The 16,585-nt window shown below is 42.7% G+C and overlaps 1 long non-coding RNA gene across 1 annotated transcript in view; it reads right to left on the reverse strand.

Moving 5' to 3' along the window:
- Window positions 1-16,585, reverse strand: part of LOC128939415 (uncharacterized) — a 76,172-nt gene that overhangs the window by 20,365 nt on the left and 39,222 nt on the right. Inside the window, exon 2 of the long non-coding RNA XR_008483214.1 lies at window positions 4,204-4,323. This is a non-coding gene — a long non-coding RNA (uncharacterized LOC128939415). The remainder of the gene's footprint in view (window positions 1-4,203; window positions 4,324-16,585) is intronic.

Raw genomic sequence — 16,585 nt, forward strand, 5'->3', positions numbered from 1 at the left:
TTTTAACTTAGTTCACTTCAGATGGTCATATTGAATGAGTATAAATATTAGAGATGGGGATGTTTTTCCTAAATATTGCCCAGACCATATATTGATTTCAAAGGATGGCTCCTTGCTAAAATCAGTAATTCTGCCAAACAAAATCAGAGACAGCCTCAAGGAGCAACAATGATATTTGGATTTATATGTTCAAAGAACCCTAGATTTAGAGTTTCTACCCATCTTAGTATATTTTAGAGGTTTTAAAAACTACATCTAAAATTGAGGTCGTTGGATTTAGACCCTTTAAGATCACTGCTGAATTTTGAACTGGTTTCTTTAGAGTTTTTTGGGTTTTTTATCTGCAAATACCCAGCAGAGCTGATGTAATCTCTAATGGCAAAAGCAAGGCAGAGCAGTACATTCCTTCTGTTGCTTTCAGATTCGTAATGTCATCTGCTGCATCAGAAGAAACGTAAATCCTTAAATTTAGATGTCTGGAGCACAGTTTAGCTGTTCCTGTCTTACTCTGGTATTTGAAATAGTTTGCAGTGGGAGCACCCAGGACTGATGCCTGCTTCCTAATGTACCCAATGCTAGAGACCTTGTGCTCTCTCTGTTAACAATCCTTTAGTAGGTTTTTTTGTGCTTGGTGAGCGGGCAAGACTCTGTGTAAGACCACAGAAAGTAGATTTGGCCAAGGTTTTTATAGAAAATGCAAATATTTTAGGGTTGTTGAGCAACATTTTATGTCACAATGAAAAAGACAAGCTATGTTTACCCTTTAGAAATAACAGATGGTTATTGTAGAGTGTAGGGAGAAGAAACACAGAGGAACGGGTTGTTTCCAATGAGGATTTTAGCAGACGTGGAAATTAAAAAGATGGGGGGATGAAGGTGAAAAAATAAGTTCCAAGGAGGCAACGCGGTCATGCATGGCATATTATTCTGCAGATGAATTCTCAGTTTGGTGCCATGTCCATTCATGTTTTCTTTTGAACACCCAACCTGGACTTCTAAACAGATGCATGAACATATGCCAGTCTTGTGTCTTTAGATGCTAAATTGCATTCCAAGAAATTTAAACTACCTGAATCCCGTCTTGAGAATAAACTTTCCTGGGAAAGGAGTTGTAGTGATAGCTACAGGGCCATTCTGTGGTGATAGTGGGAAGTGACTGGCTTGTTGGCAAAAGAGGAAGGGTTGAGACACAAGGAAGTGTCTTAAGGTATCATTCATTAGAGGAAACATGGGAAATTTTGAAATTGCTGTTCGGAGGCTTAGACCTACCATGTAAACATTAGGAAAATTCCACTAATACACTCAAGTTCTCTATGAATAGCTTGATTCCTACCTCATGGAGTCGTCAAGGTTTCCAGATCCCAAGCCACTTATCTCCACTAGAAACAGGGCTTCCTTGTTCTGCTTTCTCATAACAGAGCAGATGCCAGTCTGGGTCGCTGCTGGGGCAAGAAAGCTCTCAGGGAGTCCAAACCTGGTGCAGGCACAGCCCTAATGGCTACAAGGTGTGCTGCAGGATACAGGAAACAGGGCCCATTTCTTCTACTCACTCAAGCGTTAATTCTCTTCAATGAGAAATTAAAAGAATAAGACCTGTGTGAACAGGGGAATGCAAGTTGAAATGGGGTTGACCCACTTTCTTTCTTTTCTTATGCAGCACCTCCTAAATCATGCCAGGGAAGATGGATTATACTTTCAGTCATGAGATAAACCTGTAAACTACTTCTTGTCTGCAGCACTTGTGTATTATAGATCTTGTGTCTCCTGAAAGATGAATAATTACAGTCCCTGGGGAGACCCTCTTTCAAAAATGCAGTCATCATGGATTCTGCAGTGTGGGATAGCTGTATGGACAATGATGATAAAGCAAACAACCTTCTTGTCCCCAACAGGCATGAAAGTGAAATGGGAAGAGAAGACAGCTCTCATTAGATTAATGAGCAAGGCTTCCAATTTCTGGATGAGTTTCTGTTTCCTTTGCTTTGATGAAATAAATACTACTTGATAAGGACAACCAAGTACCATCAAATCAAGCTGTTTCATTAACCAATTGCATACATCCTGATTTAAAGCAGACTTCTCCCAAAACAATGTCCTGTGGAAAGAATGGATCCTTTACAATAAATTGGCTGGATTTTCTTCGCCTCTTTTCCTGTTTGGCAATCTGTCTTCATTGAAAACTTGGTGAATCAGATAACAAAAACCTAATGAGTTGTGCATCATAAATCTGTAATGTGTATCGTGGATGAATTCTTCCATGTGCATGTGACATTTACACTGTATTTAGAATGTTGGGCCTACTCGTTATCCAAGTGCTACAAGAAGAGTTTATAAGAATTCTCTTTGAGCATGCGCTCTGAATATAACATACAGAGATGCTACATAGGGTCTCTTTTCAGGAACCTTTTTGAAGTGTGTATTGTAAAGAACATAGTGCAGAAGACACAGCCATTGTTATGAAGCAAATGAGCTTTCCAAGTTGAGGCATCTTCTGGGGTAGAAGGAGAGTTCATTGTTACCATGCATGCAAAAATCACTAAGTCATACTTCTCAGTCTGCCTCTGTTTGGTGCCACTGAACCAGGTGGTTATCATAGCTGGTACAGCTGTACTCTTGCTTTGCTACCCTTCATGGTACTAAAAGGCATAATGGTCACAGAGACCCAGCTACCCTGCCACCAAGAGATGCAGAATACAGTCAAGCTTAAATTGCCTTCACCTACCTACGATATTTGCCATCATGCCTCATTTTACAAAGAATCAGACATTGCTTCATTGATGCATTGGCCTAGGATTGATCTGGGTAGAAAAAAGAGACAGGACTGAATAACTCTGCAAGTCAAAATGACCTTTCCAGTAAGCTGACAACAGCTGCAAGTGCATAGAGACACAGAGCTTGAAATCTTTGCACACATGCAAGGAAAGCTCACCATTTTGCCTCTGGCATTTGGGCTCAAAGTAGGAAAAGGACCAGAGATGTCTTCAGCTACCTCATTAAGTGAAAGCACAGCTACTCTCTCAGGAGTAGGGTAGGGTGTTTGTCGCTCTCCAGCTTAAATGACATATTTCAAAGCCAATGTTGTTAGCTTCCAACAATGCCTCAACCTTGAAAAGAGTTTCTGTGCAGAAAAACTTGAAACAGTAAAGCATCTTATAGCTCTAGGAAGACAAATGTTTATCAGCATTTACAAAGATTTGTGCTCCTACACAATAGGGCGCAATTCAGGACATACATGTATATTTTTATTACTGCTTGTATTTTTGCTACTACCAGTAATTTTGTTGTTATCATTATGAGAGCCAGCACAAAAGGCCTGTGAATATGCTCCTTGATATACAATACCTTGTCTCTCCAGAATGACAATGATTATACAGAAATGGAAGGGAAAACAGCACAATGAAGTAAAAGTCCCAGCATTTAAGCTCCATCAGTCCTTAAGCAGTGACTCTGGGGCCCATCCAAAAAACCAGGATGTATTGATTAGACATGGGACACATACCTGCTAAAGCTTCAAACACAGAAACCAAATAAGGAAATAAGGTCTTGTCCAATTTTTATCATGTTACACAATACAAAATTGCCTGAACAAGCAATAATAGACTATATTTGAACTGATCATTGCACCCTCTTTATCTACACCCGCATTTAAAATTCATATCAATATCACTTTAGGTCAGAATCAATAGCAAAACTCCAAGTTCTTTCAGCTTGTCCTAGTATAAAGACTAGCTGTAAAAAAATCTAAACATTTTCATTATTTCTCTTGGGTCACAATATCCTGGTTTAAGACAATTAGAACCCTAATGTTATCTCAAGTGCCAGCACTGGCTTGAGGTCGTGATGCTTTTTCTCCCGGTGTCTCTGGCCATGGCACATTTCCTAGTGGTGAGCTGTCCCATATTGTTTTAGAAAATAGCATTTAACCATTCAATATTTTGCTTGTCGACATTGTGTCATGAAGCAGTGTTCTGTCAAGCAGTTTGAAAAGGGCAATAGCTTGCAGAGTGCAGACAAAAAAAAAAAAAAAAACCACCAACAAATAAAAGAAAAATATTAATTTGAAAAAAAAAAAAAGATGTGCAAAATCCCCAGAATTCTGGAGATTTTGGCTTGTTTCTCACAGTGAGTCATAAAAGAACTCCGAGAATGGACCTGTTCAGAACCTGAGAGGATGCTGCATAGTTGCTCTAGAAAAAGACTTACCTAAATATGTGCAGCCTTCTGTAGTCCAAGTCAAGAGTGAAGACACTTCCATTCCACTCTGCTTCCCCCAGCCCCTCCGTGTTCCCAGGATGGGGATCCCACAGGAGAAGTGACCTTCAGCTGGCATCAGATGGAGAGAAGGGAGAAAAAGTGCCAAGAAATAGTGGGCTAGCATGCAGCCAGCTTTTTACATGTTTGAGGGGCATTTCTGCTACAATAGGAATGATGACATTAAGCAAAGAAAGGAAAAAGGATTGTGTAAGATTTCCCTGTGGTGTGTGTGAGACAGGAGAAATGGCTTCAAAAATTCCTGTGAGCTGAGAAACCATGTCCAGTTCTCATTATTATGGTGACTCTTCCAAGAGCTGAAATACAAAAGCTGCTGGCAGAGCTGTGGGAGCGAGCCAGAGTGGCCATCAGAGAAGAGAACAGCAGGAGGAGAGAGGGAGCAGGTAACAGAAATAGGTCACTCCATCAGATCAGATCAGTCTAAATCAGGCCTCACACCTTGTCAGAAGTTAATAGTCTCAGACTGAGAGGGAAGGTTACAGTGTGATGGGAAAAGCAACCCACCAGCCTCCTCCAGAAGACTGCAATTTGTTTGAGCTGTAGATATATTTTACCAATTATTTATTGCAACTTACCTTGTCAGAGTGTTGGGGTTTTTTCTCCCTTAAGTCAGAATATTGCTTATCAGCATTTTGATCCCTGTTTGCAATGGATTAAGTTCTTCATGCATGACAAAGTGCACTATGGCTTTCCTAAATTTTCCAGGGTGAACTTTCCTAAAATTTGCACTTTGTATCTGTAGCTGCCAACTGAGTCTTGGCAGGGGGGATACACACCCCTAGTTTTAGAGACTACCAGCTTTGCGTGCACTCATCTGTTATTAGTGGGAAATTTTGCCCTAAGGTTTATCAAACTTGAGAAGAATTGTAACCATTCACAAGCCAAGAATTGTAACCATTCACAAGCCAAGAACTACTATTGCCCTTCTCTACATATCCTGGGTTGGCCAGGTCACGATGGAATAGGCCAGTCAAGGCAGTCTCACCAGGGCCATTCCTTCACTGACCATGTCCAAAAGAAGAGGCTCAATCTTTTTCTTTCAGCAAACTCTCAAGGTCATAGTCCAGCGTCCCTAGCAAAGATGATGTTCTGTCCTAAGTATTTAGTTCCTAGATTTCTCTTTTGGCTGACTACCTTCCTTGCTTGGTAGGATGCAGTAGGGGAGGGTGGTGCCTGGGCCTTGCAAGGGAGATCTGTCTTCAGTCAGTCACAGCACTTCTGTGTCAGCCATGGTGGTCTTACAGCCTCAGCCCACCACTTTAATTTTCAATATTTTTTGAGAGCTCATATTTAAGGAAACAGCAAGGGGTGGAATATCTATGTGGTTATACCTGCTTTATCAATATATAAAATATGATCATGTCAGATGTAGGTGATTAATTGTTATATTAAATGATGGAGAGAGAGGAAAAGAGGGGGAGAAAGGCTGCTAGTACTAAACTTGTGGATTCAGGAATTTTCAGGATGAGGACAAGAGGGAAAGGGAAGGGAAGGGAAGGGAAGGGAAGGGAAGGGAAGGGAAGGGAAGGGAAGGGAAGGGAAGGGAAGGGAAGGGAAGGGAAGGGAAATGTCCCCAGGAAGGGGTGTTCTCACATTTCTGTGTTCTGCTGTTCAGGGAAGGATCTTTTGTTTGGCTTTATTCTGTTTTCAACAAGATACTGGTTTCTGTTCTTGATGTAGCTGCTGTTTAATTCCATCCTACCCTGCAGGTGTTGCCTTCATCTCTGAAGCAGGCATGCCTGAGCCCATCTGAGTGTGGGAGGGCACTAGCCTCCTAACATATTTTACCAAAATCAGGCGCTGACCTGTAAAAATAAAACAGAATCCCAGATACTGCATTTTCATGCATGACCTTTGCCTTATCGAGCTGCTCCTCCTTGCCCCTCCTATTCTGGAATGCAAGGTAGGGAGGTGCTTGTGTAGTGTCTAATATTTTAAAATACATCAGAAATACTGTATAGCAGTAGAGGAAGGTACATATGGATTTGTATGTGTGTGTGTATGTGTGTGTGTGTGTGCACCCATCACTCTTGCCTACCAGATTAAATATACATGAGAATCGCTCAAGTGTTTATCTGTTCTTTCCACTGGCTGAGCCTGCAGAAATGCTTTTATTGGGTAGAGTTGTGTGCTTTGGAGGTAGAGGACATAAATGTCTTGACTGCATCCTGCATGCATATATTCATCCTGAGTATAGTTACACCAATTATTTTACCATCAGAACTCTCTCAGCTGAAGAGTTCTCTTATTTGTATTAGCATCTAGTATGGGGAATGAATTTTCTTTGACTCTATTTTGATACAGTCCACTAAAGGAAGAGGTTAGGGTGGTAAACATGGCACAAACTATACATGTGCTCAGGTCTGCAGAAAGATGTGCAGGGAAACGAGTGAATAACACCACCCCAGGGAGCTGCAGGGAGCATTAATTCATGTGCTCTTCTGCTGGCTGTTGCTCATGGTATCCCCAGTGGAAATCCTCCAGGTCACTGAAGAGGTGAGCCCTTATAGCTTCCCCAGAGCACGGCAGTCGCTTTGCATCTCCCTGCTCCAGATGGGGCAAGTCAGAAAAGTCTTGGAAAGGATGTAACTGTCAGGAGCACCAACCTGGTGGCAGTTGAGTTATTACAGGAAAATGGAGTACAAGCCTAGCAATGAGCCCAGTAAAAGCCAAAGGGGAGCATCATTAAAAGGTGCATTGTTACAGACACTTTACAGAGTGGTGCTCCCTGGAGGGGAGAAGAGCCCTGACCAAAGTTCTCTCTTTCTTGCCTGAGATGGATTGGCGAGGAGGTGAAGTCTAGAAAAAGTTAGAGCCATGATTAATAGCAAAAGTACAGCTAGTAACTTCAGAGAGCATATCCACAAGATAATTTATGACAGCAAAGGAAGGAAGGGTATGTACCGTGGTGTTTGTGTAAAAGAAGGGCAGTTCTGCAAAACAGGCTTATAAATACAAAAAATGAAAAATGAGGATATTTTTACATTTCCATAGTTAAGGAGATTTGAAGGCACAACTAATTCTTAAATTTTTTTACAGAAACAGCTCTTTCCATTAACTCTTCACAGGGGTTGGTTGCCCCATCATGGAGATTTTTTTGAATTTTTTTCTTAGTTGCTTTTCTAGGAATAGAGTCATTCACACCTCAGTGGCATCAGCTTGTTATTTGATATGTGTAAGCAACTGGGAGCCAAAAGTGGACCTATGTCACTTTGATTTTTCTCTGGGCAGTTGAGAGACCAACTGATACCAAGCCAGGGTACAAAATCACTCACAGACCAGGGCATTTAGAGCTAGAAGGTTCATATATTGGCAAAATTGCTGATCACTTCTTCACTCTTCAATGCCTGCTTTACCTTTGATGTCAGCGGGCAAACCTGAAACATCCTTGGAAATAAGAGGCACTACGTGGGTTGATTCAGCCCTCTAGGTTAGCTTGAAACAAGCCTAGTGGCTTTCTCTCAGTGTCCCAAGAGTATTTAAGTCCACATTCCCTGGGGACCAGAAGAGCCTCAGGTGAGCTTCTCCTCATCATGCTCATTCAGCCATGCAGCTTTGAGTGGGGAAGAGCAGAGCAATTTCCCCTGCTAATACCTGTCATTTCCCCGGATTTCCAGAGAACAGACTTTGGCCTTTTCAGGGATCTGCTTGATAGAGCACTGTGGGATAAAGCCCTGGAGGGAAGAAGGGCCTGAGAGAGTTGGTTGATATTCAAGAATCACTTCCTCCTCCAAGCTCAGGAGAGATGCATCCCAACAAAGAGAAAGTCAGACAAAAATGCCAGGAAATCAGCATGGATTAAATATTTGCTCCTGAACAAACTCAAACACAAAACAGGAAGCAAGGATATGTAGCCTGAGAGGAAAAGAAGAAATTGTCCAAACAACCAGGTATCAGGTTATGAAAGCTAAAACCCTGATAGAATTGAATCTGGCAAGGGACATCAAGGGCAACAAGAAAAGCTTCTGTTGGTACATATAGGTGGCCATTGAATCTTAGTATGTATTGTATAGGTGGCCTTTGAGCCATAGTAAAATATATGTATTGTATAAGTGGCATTGCCCCAGTCCTAGTTGTTCTAAATGGGCTGCAGCTGTGATGTCCTGAATTGGGTGGCAGCTGTGGCTAGTGAAGATAACTGGGAAAAGAAGGGCAGGTTGGCCAGTCAGGGAGAGCCTTGGAGGAGCCCTGACGAAGAAGCAGGAACAACACTGCTGTGAAGAGCTGCTTGTGAGAAAACCACCCTGAAGGTATGAGACTCTAGAAATATGATAACAACAGGTACATCAGTGATAAAAGAAAGAGTAAGGAAAATGTCTTGAAAACATTCTTTACTCAGAAGGTGTAGCACTGGAACAGGCTGCTCAGGGAAGTTGTGGATGCTCCATCCCTGGAAGGGCTGGCCAGGCTAGATGGGGCCTTCAGCAACTCAATCTAGTGAATGGTATCCCTGCCCATGGTAGGAGGGTTTGAAGCTAGGTGATCTTTGAGGTGCCTTCAAAAACTACCCATTCTATGATTTCATGATTCAGTCCATGACCTGATCAGATGCATCCACGAGTTGTAAATGAACTGGTGGAGGAAGTTGCTAAGTCACAGTCTGTCATATTTGAGAAGTCATGGGAGTCTGGGGAAGTTCCCTCTGACTGGAAAAGAAGAAACATAACCCTCATTTTTAAAAAGGGAAAAAAGGTTCAAGTATTTGTCACCATCACTGAACCAGAGTGTGGAGGATGCAGGGCTGCTTTTAAGTCACTAAGAACAATTTACGTGATGGAGTGGCAGTGGACACTATGTAAACATTGGCTCAGTTTAATAGCAGGGAACTAACTCGCTGGAAGGCTGCACAGTGCCTCCAGATTAGCAATTAGCATGGTAGGGGTCATGACAAAACAGCTAGAGTTGGAAGGATGCTATTTTCACAGTCCAGCTATATATTTCTTTTGCCAAGGCCAGGAGTAAAAAGATCCCAAGCATGCTGGTCATTAAAAACCAAGTTCCTTGAAAGACATGTTCACTAAGCTGTCAGGGAGCTGTTAGCAGGGAAAGAGCAGGCAGATAGACAGACTCCCACAGGGGCCTGAAGAAGCAGAGCATGCCTCTATACTAGAAAGAGGTCAGAGGAGCAGCTAACCCTGGAACTGTGACAAATCCTACGTCTCAATCTCTTCTACACACTGGCTTTTCCATCCCTCTAATCCTCTTTGTCACCTGTCCCCAGGCCTCTGTTATTCTTACCATATCTCTTTTTCAATCTGAAATAACCAGAATGGAGCAAAGGTCTTCAATTTATATAATGGAACAGAAATAATACTAAATATTCTCCCCCACAGAGTCTGAGATAACGACCAGCATAAAACAGCAAAGTTTTCAGTAATCTGCCTGGACCTTTGTTTTTTCTAAATGGTTACAGTTAATTCAGAACCCAGCAATGCATATGGGTAGTTCAAATGGTGTCTTTCAGTGTGCATTACCTTGCAGTTGTTCTCTGCCATCTCAATGCCAATTCTCCTCACTGATTATCAGAGGAGGTACCGGTGCAGCAGCTGATGTTTTACAGCAGGGTATAAAGAGATGGCTGTTCTGGGAGTAACAAGGCAGGGGTCTAGAGAAACACGAGTATTGAACTCTTAGGAAAGCACTAGGTGCAGCTTATGTAGGAAAATTTAAGCATGTTTAAATTTCACACTGTTGTTATTTTTGCTCTCCTATTCCCACTCTGGGCAGGCTCACTGTGACTGAAACATAACAGCATCCATAAACAAGGAGTGACAGTGCCACTGCCAAGGCTTCTGGCTTCACCTAATTTGGAGAAGTGGCATCTTCTGCTATTCCTTGGTTCCCAGCCCTGAAAGTGTTGGGAGTGGCACCTGTCAGCTGCAAAAGAGAGCCTTCATCCTGAGCCAGAGATGGCTGTGGGAAAGCTGGGGCAATACAACTGTGATAAGTCACATGTTGCTCTTGGACCAAGCAGGGTGATGGGGCAGATCTCCCCACAGTCACCTTGTGGAAGTGGCTGCTGGTTTTCCTTCCTCATAGGCTTGATCCTGTCTCCACGGGGAACAGGAAGACTCTAATTTTCCCCTTTCTGTGTCCTCTCAAATTCTTTCTTCCACTGATGTTGCCAAGATGTTGGCTTCTGCCACTGATGCCTGCTGTTGGGGGCTGGTGTGCCTGATACTGGGTAACAGTGGTAACAAGGGAGCTTTTCTTCTCCCCTGTTCCTCTCCCTTGCTCCACTCTGACTCCTTCCCCACTTCTACATCCATTTTCAAGCCCATGCTTCTTCCTATGCTCTTCCTCCCAGCTATGTCAGAAAAAGGAAAAATATGTAACATGCAGAAAAAACCAAACTATTGACATTGCTGCTAATTTCAGCAGTAACTCTTTTTCAGGCTGTGTGAGCCAACTTTTATTGCCCATTATAAAACAATGTGTCCTAATAGGGGGGGTGCAGTGCTCTGTGCTGCCAATAAGAGGGCATTTAGCCTGGAAATCTGTGACTGTAATTTATTGTCAAGCATGCCACATGCACACACACACAGGTAATGATGGTGTTAGCCGTCTGACAAATTACAGAGCCTTGCACATTTGACCTCCTCCCCTGCCCTTGTGCGGTATCGCATCTCCCAGGGGGTTCATCCTGACATCCCACCTCTGAGCAGCTTCCAGCTGCTGCTATTTTGGATATCCTGCCTATTTATTTCTTTCCAAAGATCCTCCCTGCTCTCACTCCTGGGGTTATTCTGTTTTCACTGCTGCTGTATGCAGGGGTCAGTTTTGTGCCAAGCCTTGCTTGAGGATCAAATACCTTATAATTTTACTGATTAGGACTGTGAACTTTATAACAGTGGTGGAAGGGAGAACATCAAAGACTTCTGCCAAGATCTTTAGCTTTTGTCTTTAGCCCTGAGTATTCTCCAAATAGCAGACTTCAAAGCTGAGACCTTTTCCTAGGTACAGGAAAGTTATTCCAGGCATTTTATGAATCACTTTGGATTAATTAAGTTTAATATTTTTTTTCCTTCTGGTCTGCATACAGTTCACCTTACAGTAACCAGAGCTTGAGAAGTACAGAGATCTCAAAATGTTCCCAACAAAGTTTTAAAAGTGTTTCCAAGCATTGCCAAAATAGTTTTGCTTTAAAATATTCAGTTTATAGTGTCTGATTCAGTGTGTCTTTTCTCCTGGATTTTAGTAAAAGTTAAGTACTTAACTGTTGAATAGTAATAGATTAAAGCGCACATTTAAACACTTTGCTGAATACAGTCCATACAAAATACATGATGTTGTACTGCAAGGTTTTTTCTTCACCCATTCAGGGATGAAAGGACACATTCACTAATGGCCTTGGCACTTGTGACTAAACGAGGCATTTCACATTCAGATGGGTAAACATTTTATGTCACACTATCCAATGTCCTCATGCTGTCCTTCTAGTCTGTTTATTTATTTGAACATCTTTATCATAGCACTCAGCAAAATGCTTAATTAGATATGTTTGTTTAGTAACATAATAGTAAATAATCTCAAATTACAGGACTATGTTTTCAAAATTTCTTATATAAAAGATGCTTGCATTACTAGAGCATGTTAGTAGGAGTCGATCCTTGACTTATATTCTAATTAGCATTTTGTGATTTTAATGACTAAATTTTCATAAACATCAGTGACAGTCCTGCTTCTCTGCCTCAGATTGTTTGATTTTTATTCTGACCATTTGTAGGCTTTTTTTCACTTGCTCCAGCTTCCTTCATTTCTGTTTGATTCAAGAAGAATCACGTCCCATTCTCCCTTGCCTGCAAAGCAAAGGCTTCCCTTTGCTCTTCTGAACCTGCACATGACAATTATAATCAGTAATGAAAAGTCAGCAAATAACAATTTAAATGGTTGCTTTTCAGTAGAATGAATGCTGGATCCTCTGGAGCAAGCAGGGCTGGTGATGAGCCTGTCAGTCAGGAACTCTCATGCTTGGCAGGCGATTTACCTGTCTGATGTTCCTGCTCGTTCTCCATCATAAAATAAAAACATTTCACTTGTCAAACATCTTCCTTTTCTGGGATGTGTCTTGCACGCACACTGCTTGTCCATTTGAAACTCGGCTGTGCCTCTAGCAGTCAATTTGACAGCCAGACTCAGTCCTAAAGAGAGTTCCCAGATGCTTCCCACTGAAGCATCTCAAAAACCTGCACAATGAAAATATTTTTAATGCATTTATTTTTCTTAACAGAGAATTAACTCTTTGCAAAACAGAGCAGGACTTTTGAGCTCTTTAGGACAGGGAAAAAACAAGTCTTCTAGACACCGAAATGTCCAGGCAACTCTTTAATGTCTCACTCCTGTAACAGCTTGTCTTGAGTAAGCATATCTAGAGATGCACTAATGGTTGATCTAGCCACACAGGCTCTGTGGATGAGATTGCTCCTTGGTGACTTTAACTTTGGGATAACTCTTCTGACCATACTGCCTCACTGTTTCCTGGCTGCAGCCATCAGCATTCCTCCTTGGCTCAGCTCTAAAGTTGATAGCCAAGCTTGAGGTATGGCCAGGAGGGTCAGCCCTGGCTCCTGCCCCAAAGACAGGTGTCTCAGTAGTTCCTCTCTCATCCAGCCTTTAGGCAGCAAGAAGGGAAGTGAATGCAAAGAGGCTCAGCTTATACCTGTTCCTTCTAATTCAGAGGTAGAGGACTTTGCACAAAATCACAAAATACGCTGAATTGGCAAGGACCCACAAAGATCATCAAGTCACAGTCCCAGTCCTGTACAGCATCATGCCCAAGAATGATACCATGTGCACAAAGCTATTATCCAAGCACATCTTGAGCTTGGTTAGACTTGCTGCTGTGATCACTTCGCTGAGGACCATGTTCCAGAAACAACATCTGGGTAAAGAAAAAACATCTGGGTAAACATCTGATATTACAACTAAATGTCCCCGGACACAAAGTCAGGCCTTGAGTCCATGAACCGTTTACTCCCTCACATAGGGTCAGGATTGTGTCTAGGGTTGGGTTGTGAAAACCACAAAGCCCAGAGCTCCAGGCATACCAAGGGGAACACAAAACTGCCAAAACATGGCTCCCTCCTTAGCTTTCTCCTTTGAATCAGCCTTTGCTATTTATTTCACCACAAATATGGGATTTTTGTATTTGCTTATTGCTCCCCTCATTGAGAAGTTTTAGACTCCTCCCCTCAGTTTCCTTTTCTCCAGCATGAACGGACCAATTGTACTGAGATGCTCTTCATACAGCTTCAGCTGTTGACCCTTCATCATCTGTGTAGTTCTACTTTGGATGCTCTGTAATAACATCTTTCTTACATTGTGGTGCCCAGAGCTGCCCCCAGCACTGGAGGTGAGGCTGCCCCAGTGCAGAGCAGAGCGGGACAATCCCCTCCCTTGCCCAGCTGGTGATGCTGTGTCTGATGCCCCCAGGACAGGGCTGGCCCTCCTGGCTGCCAGGGCACTGCTGGCTCATGTTCAACTTGCCATTGCCCAAGAATGCCAAGTCCCTTTCTGTGGCTCTTCTTTCCAGCATTTCATTCCCTGCTCTGTCTGTATATCCAGGGTTGCCCCATCCCACATACTGAGTTTGGCACCTGTTGAACTTCATGTGGTTTGTGATTGCCCAGTCCTCTAATTTGTCGCTCTGCAGGGTCTCACGGCCTTTGAGTGAGTCAACAGCTCCTTCCAGTTTTGTATCATCTGTGAATTTGCTTAGAATTCCTTCCAGTCCTGCATCCAAGACATTCACAAAGGTGATGAAGAGCACAGGAACAGAGAACAATCATCTACCTCAATCGCTTATCTTGGTAAGGCAGTACCTAATGTTTTTTAAGGAGAACTCCCAGTTCAGGGGACAAACTGTTTATTGAGAAAGCTTCTTTCCAGCCCTGAGTTCCCAATGATTGACTTCTGCTCTGAAGCCTCAGAGTTTTTACCAGTACCGTTAGGATTTTGGGGAAACATGGGCCATAGGACCAGATCTGTGAGACTGGAGTTAGCCCAGTGTGGTATATCTGAAGCTGCAAAAACCAGACCATATCCAAGAAGCTTGGGGAATGTTAATTATTAATCCAACTGCTAACTTTTACATCTTGTCCCTGCTGGAAGGATAAAAAGTGATCAAACTGCAGTATGGTCAGAGTTTCTAGTGTACACTGTCCTGTCCCCTAGCAGGTTGGGCATCTGTTGTTCCTTAAGCTCTGCAGATCTTCCAACTGGTCCCTCCCTGCAGCTGCCCCAGCTGCAGCTCTCAGTGAGAAGCTGGTTTTGCTCAGAAATCTGGAAAATATTTTAAGGCCTGAGGTTCATGCCATGCAAATGAATGTGTGTTACACATCTTGTTCTGAAAAATCGCTGCCGTTCAATTAATCAGACAGTTATTCATCTCACACTGTAACTGTAGCCTGTAAGCCACTCATCATCTCCAGGTGTGTTGAATGAAACAATCTCATATTTAAGAATTTGTCAACAGTATAGCTGGATGGATAGCAATGATTTTAACATAGATTTTCCAGCATGGGATTTTACAATGTATATTTCTTCCTATGACCTGCAGTGGGAAAACAACCTTAATAACTTAAACGTCCATGGTTTTCATCCTGTAGTTTATACCTGGGAAAGAGAAACAGGGTAAATTAAGTGATTTTCCCGTGTTTATCTGGGAGGACAGTTGGAAAACTGCATTGAAATCCAGTGTTCATTTCATCAGCTCATACTCTGTGCAATATTGCCCACAGTGGAGACTCCCAATGTACATAAACTGTGGCGAAAAAGGGAGCACAAGACTGATTTCAGGATATCATGCAATGCGTCTCAAGCTCAAGGCTGATGGAGTAACAGGAAAAGCTAACTGCAGAGCAAAGTTAGCTTATCCTATTATCTCTAAGGAGACTGAAAACAACCATTGATGATATGGAGCCACCCCTTTCCATGGCCAAATGATGCTGCAATTAGCAGTTGCTTAATATTTAATATAACATATGTTTTAGCATTACAGTAATGTACCAGGACAAAAGGCATCACTATTTTGATAAGTGATTGAACTTTCAGCAGCAGAAAGGGAAGGCAGAGGGAGATTTTTAGGACTGGCACACACTATGGCCCAAAATTTTAATTTCCTTTTTTTTTTTTCTGCAATTATATTAAAGACAAACCAGATGACTCTTATGTTGGCTGAAGACCTTAGCTTATGATTACTCATTTGAAAGCTTTTGCAGCTTAACAAATTACCACCCATCTGGTAAGCCATCCTATCTAGCCCCATGTGTGCTCTTAGCCATCCTGATATTGTGAATTAAAGCACATCAGCATCAGTGGGTTGGCCTGCCCCTCAGAGGTGCTAATGCCATGTGTTTGGAAGGGTGACAGCACCCTTTGGCCAGGTGGTAGGAGCACACAGCCATCTGCTGAACTTCTGAAACATGTGGCAGAAAGGACTGGGAGTTATTGTCAAATCTCCACCTTCTGCAAGACAGATCCTGTGGGGTAAGGAAATGACAGGAGCTGCAGTCACAAAGCTTTCTGGGATCTGACCCAGCAATACCTCTGGCACACACCTACAGTCTGTCCCACATGTCCAAGCCTGATAAATCACACCAAAGGCAAATAATAATGGCCAGCTGTTTGGTTCATAGGACAACAAATGCTTTTCCTACCCACTTCAATTACTTATTGTTTTGAGAAGGGTGCTGATTTGCAGATTGTACCTTGAGTCAGCCTGTATGGACAGTGCTTGATGTGGGGAATTGATTGCCCACATTAATAAGAAGGGGCAGTGCCGTGGTGCTCTTGTGGCCTGCACTTTCAGACAAACTAGCAAAGATCAGAGAATGGCAGGACAGGGTGACAGTGGCGTTGAAGACATTGATCTGAGCTACATGTCTGTCAGAGAATTGTGTCGTTTTCTGCTGTAGACACAATCAAATATGCCAAATGGCTGCTAAAATGTAAATGTTAGCAGCCAAGGTCACCTTCCAAGGGACACCAAACAGTGTGCCCCAGGCAGGCCCCATTAGTGGCAGCACTGACAGCATTCCTATTGCCATCTCCTCCCCCAGTTCTTTGCTCCGTGCTGAGAAATATTCCAGAGGCAAAAGTCTTTCCCATCCGATGCTAAAAAGCTGCTCCCTTTTCCCACCCAGCCGAGGCTCAAGTTTAATAAAAATCCTCATTAGTTGTCATCTAAATATGCAGGAGGTCCATGCCAAGTATTGCAGCTGAGTTAGGGAAAGCCAAAGCAGGTTCTAATTAAAGATGGGGCCAGAACAAAACCTTGGGTCACAAGCCTATACTTCATGAAAACTGGGATCCA

This window comes from Melozone crissalis, unplaced genomic scaffold, assembly GCF_028551555.1.
Source record: "Melozone crissalis strain CALT ecotype California unplaced genomic scaffold, PUWL_Pcris_2 ptg000027l_1, whole genome shotgun sequence".
NCBI lineage: Eukaryota > Metazoa > Chordata > Aves > Passeriformes > Passerellidae > Melozone > Melozone crissalis.